This window comes from Pan paniscus, chromosome 1 (assembly GCF_029289425.2).
Source record: "Pan paniscus chromosome 1, NHGRI_mPanPan1-v2.0_pri, whole genome shotgun sequence".
Lineage (NCBI taxonomy): Eukaryota > Metazoa > Chordata > Mammalia > Primates > Hominidae > Pan > Pan paniscus.
In genome coordinates this window covers 193,393,949-193,413,314 of record NC_073249.2, presented here as the reverse complement: position 1 = coordinate 193,413,314, position 19,366 = coordinate 193,393,949, and the positions used below count along the sequence as shown (strand labels likewise).

General features: G+C 40.9%; 1 protein-coding gene across 6 annotated transcripts in view; it reads right to left on the bottom strand.

The window, feature by feature from the left end:
• PHC2 (polyhomeotic homolog 2) overlaps positions 1–17,636 on the bottom strand; it is a 107,588-nt gene extending 89,952 nt beyond the window's left edge. For 3 of the 6 annotated variants that reach the window (XR_010108822.1, XM_034960664.3, XM_003812547.6), the window contains exon 1: positions 16,710–17,295. The gene's annotated coding sequence lies outside the window, so the exon portion shown is untranslated. Of the gene's footprint in view, positions 1–16,709; positions 17,296–17,506 lie in introns of those variants that run through there. The other 3 variants (XM_034960657.3, XM_055095697.2, XM_057299458.2) reach the window with 1 other exon arrangement.
• Positions 17,637–19,366: the final 1,730 nt, after the last annotated feature.

The window sequence follows — 19,366 nt, the reverse complement described above, 5'->3', positions numbered from 1 at the left end:
ACTGACATATAGGCAGACAGAAATGACAACGGGAGCCTGAGGTGGCTTCCTCATGATGAATGAAATAAAGGAGACTGCAGGCAAAGTGGCTGGTGCAGGAGATTATTCAGGCCCAGCTAGTAAACAGTCACAGAAAAATCACTCAATGGCAACAATCTCAAAAGTGAAGCTCTTTATGAAGACTGTAAGTTTAAAAGACAGTTGCAAACACAGTCAGACTTTGCCGATAGTGACTACAACCTCAAACTAAAAGGCTTGTCTTTGAGCAGCAGGTGGTATGGTATTGGGGATGTATCAGTCTTTTTCAGTAAAACTGGCCTATATAGATAATAACAAAGTCTATTCACTGCTTTATTGTTGTTTTGATCCACTGTATGTAAACCATGAACTTCAAATTATTTTCCTAACGAAAAAAGCTGTAATTATCCATCAAACTCTGTCTTCGAATGCCTCCTGTGGCCCAGAGTACATGACTGCAAGATGGATGACCCAATGTTGTGTTTGTGGTCTACTGACAACTGAATTATGGTGCTACTGAGGGTAATACAGCATGGCATTGTGAGAAACAGCATGGTATAATGGAAAAACTTGAACTCATCATTTAGTATCTCTAGATCTCAGCTTGTTCATTAAATCCCTTAAATGTATATCTAAAAACTGAGTTGGCAGGGCTGTTATGAAGATTAAAATGCCTGGCATATATAAGATACTAAATAAATAAGTGCCCATGCATCATGTTTACATATGTATTCTCTCTCTCTGTCACACACACACACACACACGAAAGGTTAACAGTTGAGGTTGATTTATTGCCCCAAATAACCTGCCCCAGGATAGATTATTGTAATTAGCCTCACTTATTTTCAGTGTGGCCAGCAAGGACAGGGAGCAAAATCCTAATTCTGGGGCCAGACAGTCTGTAGTTAGTGGAGGCTTCTACAGTTTAAAAAGTTAGCATTTGTCAGATGTTCTCACTATTGTTTTGATATTTATCTCAATGGTTCTGAATGTTTTATTCCTTGTTTGAATATTGGGATGTTTATCAAAGCAAACATTTAAACACTGAAGCCCACTGACAAAGAATTTAAATAGACAGTAGGGCAGTTAAAGGGTTTATAGCCAAGATTCAGTAACTGGTTACAGCTCCGTACAACCATGGATCTGCAGTAAATCACACTCTGGTCTGCCTTAGCCTTATTTTGAAATTCCTTTTCAACCCTCTGCCATTCTAATAGCAATGAATTACTCTCTAATCATATGCTAGATAGCAAGGTGGGGAAGATCTAAATCTCCTAAATCCTATTTTTAATTTATCACGTAGAATTTTATTACTTTAAATGCAGATCTACTTTTTAACTATTCACAAGCCATATTTTAAACGACAGAATTTCTTTAAAGAAAGGAATCTACTAGTAGTCAACATGTAAGTTCTCTAAAAAATAAGTTTGAAACTTCTATTTAGAAGTTAAAGAAACAGGGACCAGATTTACTCTCCTGCCTTAAGCAACTAAAAAAATTGGACTAAATATAGAAAGAAATGGTTTTCAGACATTGGCTGACAGGCAACACAGGCCTGTGATCGCTAAGAAAAGGGACACAAAGTGAGCCCTACGAGTGTACCAGTTTACTGCCTACAGACAGTTCCTGGATGCAGTACAGGGAGGGGGAATGGATCTCACTGAGTCGAGGTGATGAGATTAGACATCCAGGAGGGCAAAGTGACTAGAATTTGTGGGACAGAGAACTGGAGATAGAGAGAACACTCTGGAGTTCTATCGACAGGCCTCCCTAGAGTCTTTGACTAAGTACTGGTCTGCACATGCATGATAGGAAACTACTCAAGACAACTGGAAGGGAGCAGGCAGAACCATTCCCAGAGTTCTTACAGGGCTGTAAATAGTTTGTGTTCACATCTATCTGAGCAGAAAGACCTTGTAATAGACAAGGAATTAGATACAACCCCCAGAAGAATATTGCCAAAGTAGTGAGGGCTAAATTGGTTCTAGACCAATGGCTGCTCTGGACCCACCATAATAAAGCTTAAAAGCAATGTTTGAAAGGATCAAAGTAATCCTAGGTAACATCCAAAATAAAAGCCAACACTAATTAAAGAAATATAATGAAATTTAATAATCAAGAATATAAAATTAACAATACCTAGTCCCCCATAAAAAATTACCAGGCATGCAAAGAAATGGGAAGATCAGACTTTTACCCAGAAGAAAAAATAAATAAGTAAAAACGTACTCAGAAATGACATGGATGAAAGAACTAGCAAACAAGTATATTAAAATACTTTTACTAAATATGTTCCACATGTTCAAGAAGTGGAGGAAAACATGAAATGAGGACAAGAGAAAGGGAAAGTGTAAAAAAGACATAAATTAAACTTTTAGAGACTAAGAATACAATATCTGAAACCAAAAATAGACTGGATGAGATTAACAACAGATTGTAAACTTCAGAAGTAAAGATCAGTGAACTTGAAGACACAGAATTAGAAATTACCCAAAATGAGGCACAGAGACACAGGAGACTGAATACAAATGAACAGAGCATCAGTGACCTGTGGGACAATATCAAGCAATCTAATATTCATGAAATTGGAGCTCCAGAAGGAAAAGAGATGTGGGGAGGAAGGGAACATAAAAAAAATTTGAAGAAACCATAGCTAAAAGTTTTCCAAATTTGATGAAATCCATAAATCCAAGCATAATATACAGAAAGTGACTCCAAGGAACATCATAATAAAACTGCTGAAGTGATGAAAAGAAAACCTTAAAAGTAACTAGAGAAAAAAGACATTACAGCAACATAGATAAGAATTACAGCAGATTTCTGGCCAGGAGCGGTGGCTCACGCCTGTAATCCTAGCACTTTGGGAAGTTGAGGCGGGTGGATCACGAGGTCAGGAGATCGAGACCATCCTGGCTAACACAGTGAAACCCCGTCTCTACTAAAAATACAAAAAAAAAAAAAAAAAAAAATTAGCCAGGCATGGTGGCAGGCACCTGTAGTCCCAGCTACTCGGGAGGCTGAGGCAGGAAAATGGCATGAACCCAGGAGGCAGAGATTGCAGTGAGCCGAGATCACGCCACTGCACTCCAGCCTGGGCAACAGAGTGAGATTCTGTCTCCAAAAAAAAAAAAAAAAAAGAATTACAGCAGATTTCTTCTCATAAACTATGCAAGCCAGTAGGCAATGGATAGATATCTTTAAAGTCCTGGAAGAAACTATTAACCTAGAATTCTTTACCTAGTAAAAATATCTCTCAAAGGTAAAATAGAACTTTTCAGACAAACACTGAAATAATTAATTCCAGTAAAACTGCACTATCAAAAATATTAAAGAAAGTTATTTAGTCTAAAGAAATTGATAACAGAAACACAAAGGAATAAAAAGGACATCTGAAACAGTAAATAGGTGAGTAAATATAAAGGTCATGTTTCCTCATTTTTACATATCTTTAAAAGATAATTGACTACTTAAAGTAATAATAAAATATGTTAAATAAAATACATGACAATAACTCAAAGGACCAGAAGGGAAAAATGGAAGTATATAGTTTTAATGTTTCTCTAATATATATAAAGTGATATATATTATTTGGAGATAGACAGGGATAAGTTAAAGACATATGTTATAAACAGGAGGACAAATACTAAGAAAAGATAAAACAAAGACACATAAGCAATAATGCAGTAACAAGGACAATATGGGGTCAAGATTAAGAAACTCAAACAATCCAAAATGAGGCCAAAAAAAAGAGAAAAAAAGGAACAAAGAACAGATAGGACAAATAGAAAACAACAGCAAGAATGTCAATTCAAGGCCAGCTATCCCGATAATTATAGTAAATGTAAATTGTTTACACATCCCAATTAAAAAGCAGAAATTTTTATATTGGATTAAAAACCAAAGATATGCTTTCTACAGAAACATACTTTAAAAATAAGGACATATATAGGCTAAAAGTAAAATGGTGGAAAAGATACACCATGCAAACAATAACCATAAGAAAGCTGCAATGATTATATCAATATCAGACAAAATAGACTGCAGAAGGAATATTGCCAGAAAAAAGAAGGTAATCTTATAATGATAAAGGGGCAGTTCATCAAGAGAACACACAATCCTAAACGTGTATGTACCTAGTAACAGAGTTTCAAAACACGTAAAGTAAGAACTGATGGCACTAAAAGGAGGAAAACACAAGTTTACCACTATAGTGGGAGACTTCAATACTACTCTCTTAGTAATTGATGACACAAGTAGATGTAAAAATTAATACAGATATAAAAGACTTGAACAACACTACAAACCTAATTTAGATATATAGAACATTCCACCTAATGACAACAGAATATACATTCTGGGCCATAAAATAAGTCTCAATTTAAGAGAACTGAAATCATATAAAGCATATTCTCTAAGCATAACAGAATTATACTCAAAAGCAATAACAGAAAGCCATTAGGAAAATCTCTAATATTTGAAAACCAAACAATGCACTTCAAAATAACTCATGGGTCAAAGAAGAAATCCTAAGGAAAATTAGAAAATATTTTAAACCTAGTGAAAACAAAAACATTACGTATCAAAATCTGTAGGATATAGCTAAAGTAGTACTTAAAGGAAATTTTACAGCATTAAAACACTAGTGTTAGAAAAGAAGAAAGATCTCAAATCATTAACCTCAGCTTCTATTTTGTTAGAGAAAGAAGAGTAAATAAAATGCAAAGCAAACAAAAGGAAGGAAATAATAAAGAGTGGAAAACAATGAAATAGAACACAGAAAAACTAGAGAGAAAATTGATGAAATGAAAAGCTGGCTCTTTGAAAAGATCAATACAATTGATAAACCTCTAGCCAGACTGATCAGAAAAAGGAGCAAGAGCAAGAGAGAGAAAGAGAGTGAGAGAGAGAGAAAGAGGACACAAATCACCAGTGATAGGAATGAAAGAAATCTTATAGACATGAAAAGGATAACAAAACAATATTATGAACTACTTTATACCAATAACTTAAACAACTTAGGTGAAATGGACAAATTCTTTGAAAGACACAAACTATCAGAGCTCACTCAAGAAGAAATAGATAACCTGAATAGCCCTATAGCTATTAAAGTACCTGAATTCTTGGCTTAAAATCTATTCACAAAGATAACTCCAGGCACAGATGGCTTTATTGGTGAATTCCATTAAATATTCAAAAAAAAGAAACAATGCCAATACTATATAAACTCTTCTGGAAAACAGAAAAAGAAACTCCTACCTACTCATTTCATGAGGCCAGAATTACCCTGATACCAAAACTACACAAGGATATTTAGAAGAGAAAAAATATTAAAGATAAAGGCTACCTAATGGAAAAGGTTAAAAACAGTGAACACAGCAGAAAACATGGAGAAGAGGCTAGAAGATTGAAAAGACTTTAGACACTGTCACTTTGTCCTTTGTGGAATGCTTGCCCAGTGTAAAGCCCTGTATAGCATAGTGTTTAATAGCATGGCCTTTTGAAATCAAACTGTCTGCCTTGGTTCAGGTCCTGGCCCCATTATTTACTAACTGCATCGCTTTGGCCAAGTTACCTAACTTCTCTGTGCACTTCCCATTTAAAACAGAACCCCCATTATGGGAGTTGCTATGAAGAATAAATGAGTAAATACATTTCAAATGCTTACACCAGTGCCTGGCACATAGTAAAGACTACATACATGTTTGCCGAAATTATTATTATACATGTTATATTAGTTGGTTGTTGTCTTTATTAAGTCATAATATTTTCTCTCAAAATGAGCTAAGCAGTATGATAAGTGACTACCCTCATTTAGTCCCCTGTTGCTGCCATAAAAACGATGACAAACTTAGTGGCTTAAAACAGCAGAAACTTATTCTCTCACAGTTCTGGAGGCCTGAAGTTCAATATTAGCTTCACTGGGTGGAAATCAAGGGGTCAGCAGGCTGTGCTCTCCCTCTGGAGGTTCTACGGAAGAATCTATCCACTCTTTGCCTCTGTGTTTACATTGTCTCCATGTTGTCTGTGTCTCCCTCTGCCTCTCTAAGGACACTTGTGATTGTATTTAGGGCCCACCCAGATATAACCTCCATGTCCATTGTCTCCACCTTGTCTGTGTCTCCTTCTGCCTCTCTCTCTTTTATTTTTTTTGAGACGGAGTCTCGCTCTGTCGCCCAGGCTGGAGTGCAGTGGCGCGATCTCAGCTCACTGCAAGCTCCGCCTCCTGGGTTCATGCCATTCTCCTGCCTCAGCCTCCTGAGTAGCTGGGACTATAGGCGCCCACTACCACGCCCGGCTAATTTTTTGTATTTTTAGTAGAGACGGGGTTTCACCGTGTTAGCCAGGATGGTCTCGATCTCCTGACCTCGTGATCCACCCGCCTCGGCCTCCCAAAGTGCTGGGATTACAGGCGTGAGCCACCGCGCCCAGCCACCTCTCTCTTATAAGGACACTTGTGATTGTATTTAGCGCCCACCCAGATATAACCCCCCCATGTCAAGATCCTTAATTTAATCACATCTGCAAATATTCCTTTTCCTTATAAGGTAATTTTTACAAGTTCTGGGGATAAGGACCTAATATATTTGGGTGGTCATTATTCAGCCTACTACTTATCACTAGGGAAGGCTGATGTGGTGTGGAAATTATTACATAAACAACATTTATTTTTAAAGGATATTTAGCTCTCTCTACAACAAACCTGTTATGCAACCATGTTTCAAGGCACAATCCATTCGCCTAGAGATAGCTCCCAAAACTGTAAGCATAGTATCTACAATGAACTATAACACCACAATAGTGCTAACATACAAACTCAAATCTATACAGTTATGAAACTGATCACAAACTTTGGGGGAGGGAAACGCGCCTAGACCTTATGATTCAAATAAAACAGCTTACTAAGATCGCTAGTAAGAATCAAGAAGATAAAGAGAAACTAGATTTGGTGATGGCAGTTATAACTAAAGGAAGATTGAAAAAAATCAGCTCACTCTTAATGACCACAGGTACTGGAATTCAAAGCCTGCATGTTCACCCTACATTACACAGCAATGAAGAACTTCCATTCTAGAGTCAGTCCTCAGTTCAAAATCTGGCTAATGTATTCATGATTTGAACTCGGACAAGTTATTTCACCTCTTTTTTTTTTTTCTTTTTTCTTTCCTTTTTGTCACCCAGGCTGGAGTGTGGTGGCACGATCATAGTTCACTGCAACCTTGACCTCTTGGGCTCAAGTGATCCTCCCACCTCAGCCTCCTGAGTAGCTGAGACCACAGGTGCATACTACCACACCTGGCTTATTTTTAAATTTTTTTGTAGAGACAAGGTCTTGCCACGTTGCCCAGATTAGTCTCGAACTCTTGAGCTCAAGTGATCCTCCTGCCTCAGCCTCCCAACGTGCTGTGATTACAGGTGTAAGCCACTGTGCCCAGACTATTTTCACCTCTTTGAGCCTGTTTCTTCATCTGTAAGATGGAAATGACATGAGTACTTACCTCAGAGTAGCTGTGAGGATTAAATAAGAATAACGTAATGCTCTAGCATGACAATTATCATCTATGAGCACTCAATAAGTTGTAATTCCAATTATTATTATGTAATAAACACTACCGTTTCTAATACAACTCCATCTCTTCTATTTCAGGAGAAATATTGTCTTATCTTCAGTTTCTTTATTGTCAGGAGCTATTCCTCTGGGGACTGTGATCTCATGGGGGAAAGGCACCCACATGAGAAAAGCAAAGAAAACAATGTAGTCTACAATTCTGGTATGCATATCCTTGGGGAAACAGGAAAAGAGGAATAAAGACGGGACTTTGTCAGCTAGTAAAGGACAGGAAGTAGGGCAAAGTGTGTGACTAAGAGCGCTGACACACAGTACTTGAGGTTGGGGGAAATAAGAAAAAAAATAAGAATTTAAATAGCAGAAGTCTAAGTAAAGGGATGTAAAATAGATGCATTCTCTACAGGAACTTATTAAATGATTAGAACTTTGCACTCTGGAAATATGAAGGCTGAAAGGAAGGAGTTATGGGTGATGTCATGAGGAGTACAGACAAGATAAACCCAAATGAGCTCATTTCAACATACCAGAACCCCAGTCCCGGGACTGAGATGAAATAGAGGATAGACAAGAGAAGCTGAAAACTCAAGAACGTTTGTGTTTAGGACAAATAAAACACTGCAAGCAACTCCAAGACATGGGTGGTGTGTTGTTTCTCAGTATTTCCAGCAGTGAGTCTAGTATCTCACATGCCATTAACAAACTGGGGTTGAATGAACAAACATATATATTCAAGAGTAAACATACTGGCAGTAGACGAGAAGGCTCATTAAAGGTTCTTCGCTAACTGCATGATTCCGTCTCTGGTCTCACTCCTGCCCAAACCACCCTTCACATTGCTGATGTGTTCTTTCTAAAAGGCAGATCTGATCTTGTTACTCCTAAGGGCTTTAACAGCTCCCTATGGCCTCCACCATAAAGTCCAAATTCCTTAGCCTGGTAAACCAAGCCTTTTGTGATTTGATGCCAGCCTACTTTTCAGCCTTATTTCTGCAATGACCCTCCTCAAATGTTCTGCTGTGGTCTTGAAAGGTTGTTTGGAGGTCCCCCCATATGTGTTCTCTCAAGCAAATACAACCTCACCTTTGCAGACATTGCTTCTGTCTGGCTGAGAAGCTCCCTCTTACCCTGTCACTTTCTCCAGAAAACTTTTCCTAACATTTCTAAGCAGGGACCATACTTCTATTATGGTACTAAGTACAATACCATAATTAATGTTTCCATGTCTTTCTTTCTTTAGAAACCTCTGTAGTACCAGGCCTGGGTTCTCCTCATCTTTGAATCCCCAGCTGCTAGAGTGAGGTATAGAAGCTTATTAAATGTTTGTTGAATAAATAAATATGGTTGTAGAGGCCAAAAATAGAAATAAAGCTTAAATACTCAGGTAAACAAAGACAGAAGGATACTAAAAGGATGGGCAAGCCCATCCCTGTAATCAGAAGATTTTGTCATGGCTTGAAGCTACAATACACCCTTCCAACTGAGCTCTGTTATCATGATCAGAAACCAAATTTTTGGCTGGTTATACAATGGGCCTGACCTAGTACCACATTCCCTACTTATATTATTCCAAACCATTTCTAATACTCTGCCTTTGAGAAAGCAATTTCATTTTCATGTGCTTTAGTGTCACCATCTTATGTGAAGTAACCTCTATTTCAAAATGCCCTAAAAGCCAAGTTCTGCCCTCTTATTCTAATTCTCATTTTGTCTCTCTCTTACTAGGTGGAATGGAAAACTTCCTTGGTAATTTAAGAATGAGAATAGTCTGAGCCTAAATTTACTGTATACTTTAGGCAAGTTATTATACCTTTATACATCTCAACTTTCTCTTCCTTCAAATATCAATTCTATCTAGGAGGCCCCAGGAAATAAAGAAAGGTAAAACCTACACAATTCTTATTATGTACCTCACATTATTAACCTGTTTAATTCTATAATTCTTCGAGGTAGGGACCGTGATTCTCCCCCACTATACCCAAGAAGACTAGAGCAGAGAGAGTACAGATGGAAGGCGGCTGGGAAGTTCACAGCTCATGAGTGGCAGAGGCAAGGCTGGAACCCCAGCATTATGGCTCTAGTGTCCCTGCAGTGAACCCTTACCTCCAACTGCCTCTCTGCAGGCCAGCGGAAGATACTGTGCTTGGAACATAACTCTAGCACATTAAAGTATTAAAGGGCTTAAAAAGTATATACTTTTTCAAACAAATGCAAGCCTTATTTGTAACTGAAAACAAAATAAAAGTGGGAAGAGAAGGAATGGAGACACTGAATGGTAGGCTTCAGATATGGGACAGTTTCATATTTCAATCCAAATGCATTTTACAGCCAAGATTTTAAGACCTGAAACCATCCGTCCCGTACAGCTAAAATAAGAAGGATCTCATGATTTTAGCCATCAAGGAGACGGATGTGTCCTACACTGGTACTATATCTAAAATTAAAATGACACTGTCACTAGATGAACATCTACTTTGGGGTATGGCTTTATGGACCAATGAATTAGTTTTTTCTCAGGAGCAGCAACCAAAGAATAGAAATAACAGAAGATACACGCCTGTTAAGCTTTTTGTACAGAAGCAGAATTTTATTTCTAGAAACAGCATTAAATATTTAATTAAGTTCACATTACCCTGTACTAAAAAAATTAATTTGGGGCAAAACTTGGAAGAACTAGGTGTAATGCAGTACTTTCAAATTATCAACTGCTTATAATTATATTTCCTTCTGGACAATGGAAATATATATTTTTTATTTAGAAAGTGCTGAATAAGGCCGGGCACATGACTGATGCCTGTAATCCCAGCACTATGGGAGGCCAAGGAGGGCGGATCACGAGGTCAGGAGTTCAACACCACCCTGGACAACGTGGTGAAACCACATCTCTACCAAAAATACAAAAATTAGCCGGGCATGGTGGCACACACCTGTAGTCCTGCTATTCGGGAGGCTGAGGCAGGAGAATTGCTTGAACCTGGGAGGCGGAGGTTGCAGTGATCCAAGATTGCACCACTGCACTCCAGCCAGGTCAACAGAACGAGACTCCATCTCAAAAAAAAAAAAAAAAAAACAAAAAAAAAACAAAACAAAAAAAAAAGAAAGTGCTGAATATTTGTTGAGTAAATTAATACTATTATAGAGATTGATTCATTAATACTATTTTAGAGATAGATTCATTTCCAGATGGTTCCTTAAAAGGAACGGGTGCCTTATAATAGTCATCATTTGTTCTGGAGAACTTACTCCTCAAGTCTCTTGAAAAGTCTAAAGCCACCTTTATCTGTACCCATGGTTTCTACATCTTTTCTTCCCCCATTAGAAAGAGAACAGAGAAAGATCAGGTTACATTGCTTCTGTGGGCCTGTAAAAATTCCTGCGAGGTTCTCTCTTCTGTCAGGAAAAGTTTCCCTGGCAACCATATTTACACACTCACTCAATTCCCTCCCCTCCTTTGATTCACTGGTGGGTATAAAAATTAATTTGCATTGATTTGCTGAAGCTTACAAGTTAATCATTCTAATAGACTCACAAAATTTTAGACGCTGGTCTCTCTGCCCAAAACTTGTTTCTCAAAGGGCCTGTTTACTTTCTTTAGAAATTTGAATGTAATTATCTTCAGTTTAAATATTTTTAAATACATTTAATATGTATTCGGAATGTTTCTGGCTTCAGGTAGAGAAAATAATATTTTTCTAAGGGCATCTGGCCTATATTATTAGTTAGGACGATCAAGAAACAAAGAGATACTTTAGTTCTGAGTAAGCAAGGAGTCAGATTCTTATCCAGCCATAATAAGGCCCTGGAAGATAAAAGTCAAAGACCAAAACAAAAAGTCTGGGTCACATGAAATGATGAATCAGGCCTAAGATTCTGGGTGATCAGAGGTCAGGACCTGGATAACAGGAATGGGACATGAATTATCAAGAATTGAGTTTCATTAATTCATCCACTAAGTATTTGCTGTGCATCTACTAGGGCATGGTGTCGGGAAAAGAGCAGTGAATAAGCCAGACACAGATGTACCCTCATAAAATTTAAGAGTCAAATATCTGAATAGTGAACAAATGTTGACTTTATTATTGAACCAAGTATCTTTGGACTAGGGGTGCTCACTGTATAATTTCCTATAAGGGCCAGAATTGGTTTCAGACTAGGAATGGCACAGAGACCTATAGATAAAGATAAATTCAAGAAGTCTTCACTGGAGTAGATAAGTTGGCAAGTCAAGCAGTCTTGGACATATACAACGTTTCTTTACATTTAACCTTCAACAACGATATATGAGCCTATCACAGGAAACAAGGCTGGATACTTTGCAATATACCTACGTTTTATAAAGAATAAAGTGAAAGCCGATAAAGGTATGAGTTATTCTTAAGCTCTTTTAACAACCATTTACTGAGCATCTGTGACATTCAAGAAATAGTTTTAGGAACTGAAGTTAAGGGTATGAAAAAGACATGGTCCCTAGCAATTATAACAATGTGGTAAATGCTATAATGAGATGCTAAAGTACGAAGAAACATCAAAGAGGAAGATTACTAATTCTTAAAAAGCAAGCTGGGAAATGCCTTCTGAGAGGTAATGCTTGAATTGAGTCTTAAAAGATAAGTAGAAAATTTTGTTTTAAGCTGGTAAATGTTGGCGTAATTTGTTACACAGCAATGGGTAACTACTACAGTGCCTTATGGAGACCATGCCACAGCATAACTAGGAGACTATGGAGAAGACCCAGCCCAGCCATGTAAACTGTGTTTCATGATGTATACTGCAGTTTATATTGGACATCTCTTTATATTTTTCTTCTCACGTTTTCTTAGGCTCACCTGGTCCATGTTGGGCATAGAAAATGAGAACAAACACTCTGAACGGGGATAAGACAGGTAATGGGAGGAGGCAACACAATCTCAGTCTTGTCTGATTTCCCCCACAAAGGAATCCAGGTTGGTTGGCGTAGGACTTGGTCAAGTGGTAAGTGTCAAGTGATGTCAGGACTTGGTCAAATCATTACTCAGAGAGACCAGAAGTGAGAGGAGCAAGAGGATGAGTAAAAATTGTTTCTGAGAGAACCATAACCATGAAACCCAGAAAAACCTAATTGGTTCTCAGTTCACTAATCACTTTCCTATTTCTTTCCTAAAGCCAAAAATGAGAGAAAATAGAAGTTTCTGTTTTTCATGATTCATGTGGGTAGATGAAGGAACAGAGTAAGCAACAAAGGCAGGACAGAACAGAAGCATTCCAGACAATGGTGGCAACCAGTGGGGTTCAAAGCTGCTGGGGGGGGGTCCATGGTTTGAGGGTCAAAGGGTGGCATCAACGTGGTTAAAAAGGCACCAGATGAGGGCAGACAAGTTGTAGTGTACCTGTTCCACTCCAATTTCTGTTTCAGTACGTTGAAAAATGGTCTCCATATCTTCCCATGAACAAATGGGTATACCTGACTACAAAAGGAATAGAAATGAACTTGTGTTGTATTTAAACTGGGAGTAACAATAGCATCAGGACTATAACTCTCTCCAGTAATACCCTCAAAACATGGTGGATGAGTTTCCAGAAGTCAGTCTAAGTAAGCAATTCCTTGCCTCTTTATTCTCTATTCTCTTCATATTGACTGGGCATTTCCTTTTGCCCTTCACACCAGCAAACTCACAGAGTCCAAAATGAGGGGACCATAGGAAAATGTGATTGTGCAGCATGACACAGCAAGGACTTAGGCCACCTACCCAAACCAAAGGCCACAGCACAAAATGCTTTCCTACCTTCAGGAGGTAGTACAGATACCTTCAGGCAGAACTGGGTATATAATTTGTGGGGCCTGGTGCAAAATGAAAATGTAGAACCCCCTTGTTAAAAATCATTAAGAATTTCAAGACAGCAACAAGAGAGTATTAAACCAAGCATGGGGCCCCTCTAAACACAGGGCCCTGGGAGACTGCACAGGCTGCATACCCACAAAGCTGGCCCTGACTTCAGAGACAGTATAGCATGATCCTTCAGGAAAGCTTTAGAGTCTGAGCTGGATCCAAATCCCATCTGTGCCACTCATTAGCTATGTGACCTCTGGCAATTTACTTAGTCTTTCCGTGCTGCCAAGAGGTTGTGTGGTTATAATCTGGTGCTGGGAAGATTAAATGGGATAATGAACAGAATGTATACAAAGAGCTTAGCACAATGCCTAGCACATAGTGAGCACTCAATAAACGACAGCTACACTATTACTGTTCAGTGAAACATTCAGGTAGTTATCAAAGCAGTAAGTTTAAGAAATGAACTGCTGACTTGCTATTAAGGATATGAAAGAAAAAGAATAATATTTTAGGTCAACTAAAATAATGAAGCAGACAGGGAAAATTAATCTTCCGCTTGACTGTGCTGCCTTCACTAATCACTTTTCTATTTCTTTTCTTCCTTTCATTGCCAAACATACAAAAGGTGATCCACATGCTGTCTCCACTTCTTATCGGCATCTCATGCCACAGTTCTCTCTCATGGGGGGTGGCTTTTAATATCCCCATGGCCACCCCCGCCACTCTACTGAAGCTATCATTTTCAAAAAGTTACTAATGACCTTCTGTTTACTAAGTATAATGAATGTTTCCCACTCTTTCTGTACAATTTCAAACTGCTGACGAATTTCTGCAGCTCAAAACTTTTTCTTCTCTTGACTTCTGTGATACTACACTCTCATGGTTAATAGCATGTCTAACTGGCCTTGGCATCTGTCAGGTACACAACAAATGGTGGTGAATAGAATGCATTTGTTGGATGAATACATTAGATGGTTCTCTTGCTTCTTTTCTTATTTTCTACCATACGGACTCCATGTCTTCTCCCTCCCTCCCTAAATGTGGGATATATCTTCAAGCTTCAGTCTTTCATCCTCTATTCTATTTCTATGCTGTTACCAGCAGTGAACTCAGCTAATCATATGGCTTCAATTATCACCATTTTTTTTTCTTTTCTCAACTCCTATAATACCATGCATTAAGCATCTCAAAAAGGTACTAAATGACTGCTATACATTTGTGATTTCATTTAGTCCTCACAACTATATTGGGTAGGTGGCATTATTACAGATGAAGAAACTGAAGTCAAAGTCATGTAGCAAGTATCTGGTAGAACTGGGATCCAAATCTTTGTTTAGGTGAGAATAACCCCCATACTACACCACCACTCTCATTTTCCTGTCTCCTCCACATCACAAATACAGGATAGTATTTGCACACAAGCAGGTGTTCAGTAAATACACTGATTGAGAAGATTGCTTAAATACCGCCCATGATTTTCCAGCACTTACAGTATCATCAATCTTAGCAGACCGTATTAAGCATGTCACCCCAGTGACACCTTCTTTACACGACTTGATCTGTAATATAATTCAAAACAGGAAATTTGCCAAAAACTCACCATAATCCATTCTAAAAATAAATGTGGTCTAAGCAAAGCAAAAAGGCCTTTATCTGATTCAAATATTAGAAGAGTTTTGGGGATGAGGTCCACTTTGCTACTTTGGGCCCAACCTTGCTCAGCTTCTAAATGATCAGGAAGTAAAAATAGGCTGGCTAGTTGATGGCTAATGAGGTTAAATGGACTATTTATAGTTCTAGAGATAGATGCTAAGACAGCAGAATGGGATTTTCTCTGCTCTGTTAGCTAAGACCTCATTAAAAGAAGCCCAATGCATGAGACATGGGTGGAAACTGGGATGAAGAGAAGAGGATAATAGTAAGGAGGGAGGGTGAACAGAAAGGAGGCGGCATTGGAAAGCCTATGGAGGGCCTGGCCCAGTCTGGCAGATCCACTGCTGTTGTGCACAGCTGGCACCATGCAACAGTGGGCTCAGCTGCATGTGCACGATTCATGGTCTCAGTCCTGGACTACTTGCCCTGACCCATCTCACACTCCAATCCTCTCTTAATCCAGATCCTTCCAGCTTCTGATCTTACTACTTATTTCCCCAGGTCTCACAAATTTGACATTCAGCATTGCTTCCCTAGTTATGGTCATGTATTCTCTTTTTGTATAATTTAGATTTGCCCTTCTCAGATGCTGCCTCTAGTGCCAAACATTATGCCCAGTTTCAGGCCCTCTCCCTTGGAGCAACTGAAAACTACTCCTATTCAACCTCCACATGATGGACCCTTACTTGGAAAGATATGGGTGACAAAGACCAGGAATGAGGCTCAGAAAAACTGATGAGGGGAAAATATGGGGGAGAAAACAATAAGAAAAATATCACTGGACAACTGTGCTGGGAATAAGAAATTCTAGGCTACTTTTAGAAAGTTACATTACAGAGGAAGGAAAAAAAGCCATAGTTACAATAGAAAGCCATTCCCTAGAGATAACATATTCTTTATGTGGCTGCATTCGCTGTTCCCCCGCTTTGGCTGCCTTTTCAGTCCTTTCCAATTTTCTCTGCAAGGTAAACTCCTATTTATCCTTCAACACCTTGCTTAAATGTGTTCTCTGGAAAGCCCTCCCTGGTCCTCTCAGACAGCTAATTGTTCCCTCCTCTGTGCTTCCAAAGCCCTTTGCATTCACGTCTATTATGCTGTTAATCACTTTTACTAGCAATTTCATTTGTTTCTCCTACCACTTCTTTCAGGACAAGGACTAATTATCTTATTCATCTTTGCATCCCCAAGACATAGCAGAGTGCCTGGCATATGCCAAGTATTTGTTGTTGGGTGATAAAAGACATCAAGAGCAACGTGGAAGTGGAATTTGCACTTCACTTGCAAAATCAAATTGGTTTCTGGTACTTCTCAATTGTAACTGCATTTTCTCTTGATTTAGAAGGAACGACTTTAGACTCATAAAAGAAACTCTATTGATATCACGGGCGCATTAGCCGATTTTTCATCCCCACTGGTGATAGAAATATTTTTTCCCCCACACTTCCAAGAAACTCCCAGGGCAAGCTTAGTATCAGTGGCGCATCTCTCCTCCTACCATTTCTATTGTCGCAAAAGCTAAATTACACTGTGAGCCTAAAGCTGCCACCAGTCTTAGTGAATTGGGGGAGGGGGATAATTACAAGAAGACACTTCTGTAGCAGACCTGGGGAGGGGGGGAAGATGAATTTAAACCTCGCCTTATAAGAAATTTGTTAGACACTCACGTAGAACAGCCGCTTCCTCTGTGCATGACAGACCCGATCCAGGTGTCCAGCAGCGACCTTTTCCCATGGGTGTCAGGTCACTCAGCACAGAAAACAAGGGACCAGCGCCTTTCTAGGGCATCCCTCCTTCTCCAACCTTGGGGCCCGCTTTTCCTTTAGACGACTGTTCTCTCCTCCCAGTTCCAGCAACCCCCGGTTCCCTCTGCTGGTGCCCCCCACGCCACGCTTGACTCTGGGCCGAAAGTGCCAGCGGCTGCGCTGTCACGCCGCGGCTGGGGAGCGGGCGCCCCGGTCAGGCCCGACGCCCGGGTCTCACCGCACTCTGCGGGACAAGCGGAGCAGGCGCAGGCCGCGCAAGGCCACGGGCTGCCGCGGCGCGGGCCTCTCCGCGGGAGGGGGCTCGGTCCCCGGAGAAAGCGAGTCAGTGACGGGACCTTGGCCCGTTCCCGTTCCGGTTCCCGGCAGCACCCCGGCAAGCCTCGGCCCCAGGCTCTCCGCAGCCCTCCTCGCTGCGCGTTCCCGGCCCGGGGGCGCCGCGCTCTGCCGGTCGCCGGCCGGGACTGCGGGCTCCCAGCGCGGGCCCCACGCCGCGGACCAGGGGTCAGGCCGCCTGCCGCCCGCCTGTCCGTGCCCATGGCAATGCCCCGCCCCGCGCGGCCCGTCCCGGCCGAGCGCTCCGGCCCGACCGTGACAGCTGGGTGCCCAAAGGGTTAAGCCAGCAGCGCGGCGGCCGGTGTCCCCCGCGCGCTGCCCGTCAGCCGCGAGCTGGCCCCAGCGCGCACGCGCCCGCCCGTTACCTGCGGTCGCCTCGCGCTCCTCCTCCACCTGGCCGCTCTCTCCCGGGGGCCGCCCCTCAGCCCGCCCCCTCGGCTCGGCGCCGCGCACCCTGCTGGCTGCTCGGACGCTGCCCGCGGAGGAGGGGCGAGGGCGCTATTACCATATATTAGCATACCAGCGCGCGTCACGTGGCCGCTCCAGCCAATGGTCACCCTAGAAGGGCGGGGATTGGGCGGAACACGCCTTAGTGCTGCTCCCAGCCTGAACCGGTGGCCATGGCAACGGGCGGGTGGGCGGGGGAGTGGGGAGGTGCGGGAGCCCAGTGCCCCCGGGAGCATCTCCTCTACCTGAGCTCCACATGGCGACCACGCGCAGTTTTCCCACCTCGCGGATGGAGAGATTTGTCTCAGCCAGAGAGATCCAGATTCAGCCAACATTTATTGAGCACTTACCACGTGCCTTAACACTTCGCTGCAGAAAGTGATGTCTGTCCTATTAACCCCACTAGATAGTAGGGAAAGTGGAGGCTCAGAGAGGTTAGATCATTCGCTCAAGATCATACAACAACATTAAATGGCAAAAGTGGAGATCTAAGATCATTTTTGACTTCAGACCCGGGACAATCGCGAGTTTTTTAAAATCCAGCAGGGGTCTCCTAGCACCTCCTCACAATTTCAGGTGTACTGAGCAGTTGAGAAAATCCTTGTACATAATTTGTACAGAGTTTTACTGTTTCCTTACAGTGACCTTGGAGATTAATAGGCAGAATAGTTATGCCCGTATTACAAAGGAGAGAAAATGAGGCTCAGAGAGGCCATGTGACATAATTTAGGTCAAACAGCTGTTAAGAGCTAATGCTGAGTTACACTGATTTATACTGAAGCTCATTACTTTAGAAACTTTTAAATTCAGTCTTCTAACATGGTGGAATTAGTGTGACCATTCTATGGATTAAGAAACCGAGACTTTGGGAAGTTAAGCAAATTGCCCAACGTTATACAGCTAGTAAGTGGCAGATTTAGGGTTCAAATCCAGGTTTATCTGGCCCCCAAAGCTAGTCTCATTGTATCAGATTTATTTAATTTAGGATTGGACTTAGAATCCCTTCTCTAATAGAATTTTGTCTCCTCTCAAGATATGATGGTGTTACGTCTTAATCCCACAGCAAATATACCTGGTGACAAGTGACATGTGTTAAGGTCACAGAGGCTATATATTAAGAGAATAGAGTCACCAGGTAGGTAGGGGCACTGTAGAATTCTCTGTCTTTCCTTTGTTTTTTGTTTTTTTTTTGTTTGTCTGTTTTTTTTTTTGTTTGTTTTTTTTTTGAATCCGATCTCGCTCTTGTCACCCAGACTGGAGTGCAATGGTGCGATCTTGGCTCACTGCAACCTCTGCGATCTTGGCTCACTGCAACCTCTGCCTGCTGGATTCAAGCTATTCTCCTGACTCAGCCTCCTGAGTAGCTGGGATTACAGGCATCTGCCACCACACCCGGCTAATTTTTGTACTTTTAGTAGCGACAGGGTTTCGCCATGTTGGCCAGGCTGGTCTCGAACCCCTGACCTCAGGTGATCCGCCCGCCTTGGCCTCCCAAAGTGCTGGGATTACAGGCATAAGCCACCGCGTCCGGCTTATGCCTGTCTTTCCATTTTTACCTTAGGGATTTGATAGTTTAGCTAAAGGCACAGTAGTTTAAAAACACAAACATCTGTGTACAGACTTGTTTAGCGCAGTGATTCTCTAATTTTATTTATTTATTTATTTTTTAGAGACAGAATTATGCTCTGTCATCCAGGCTGGAGTGCAGTGGTGTGATCATAGCTCACTATAACATTGAACTCCTGGGTTCAAGTGATCCTCCTGCCTCAGCCTCCCGA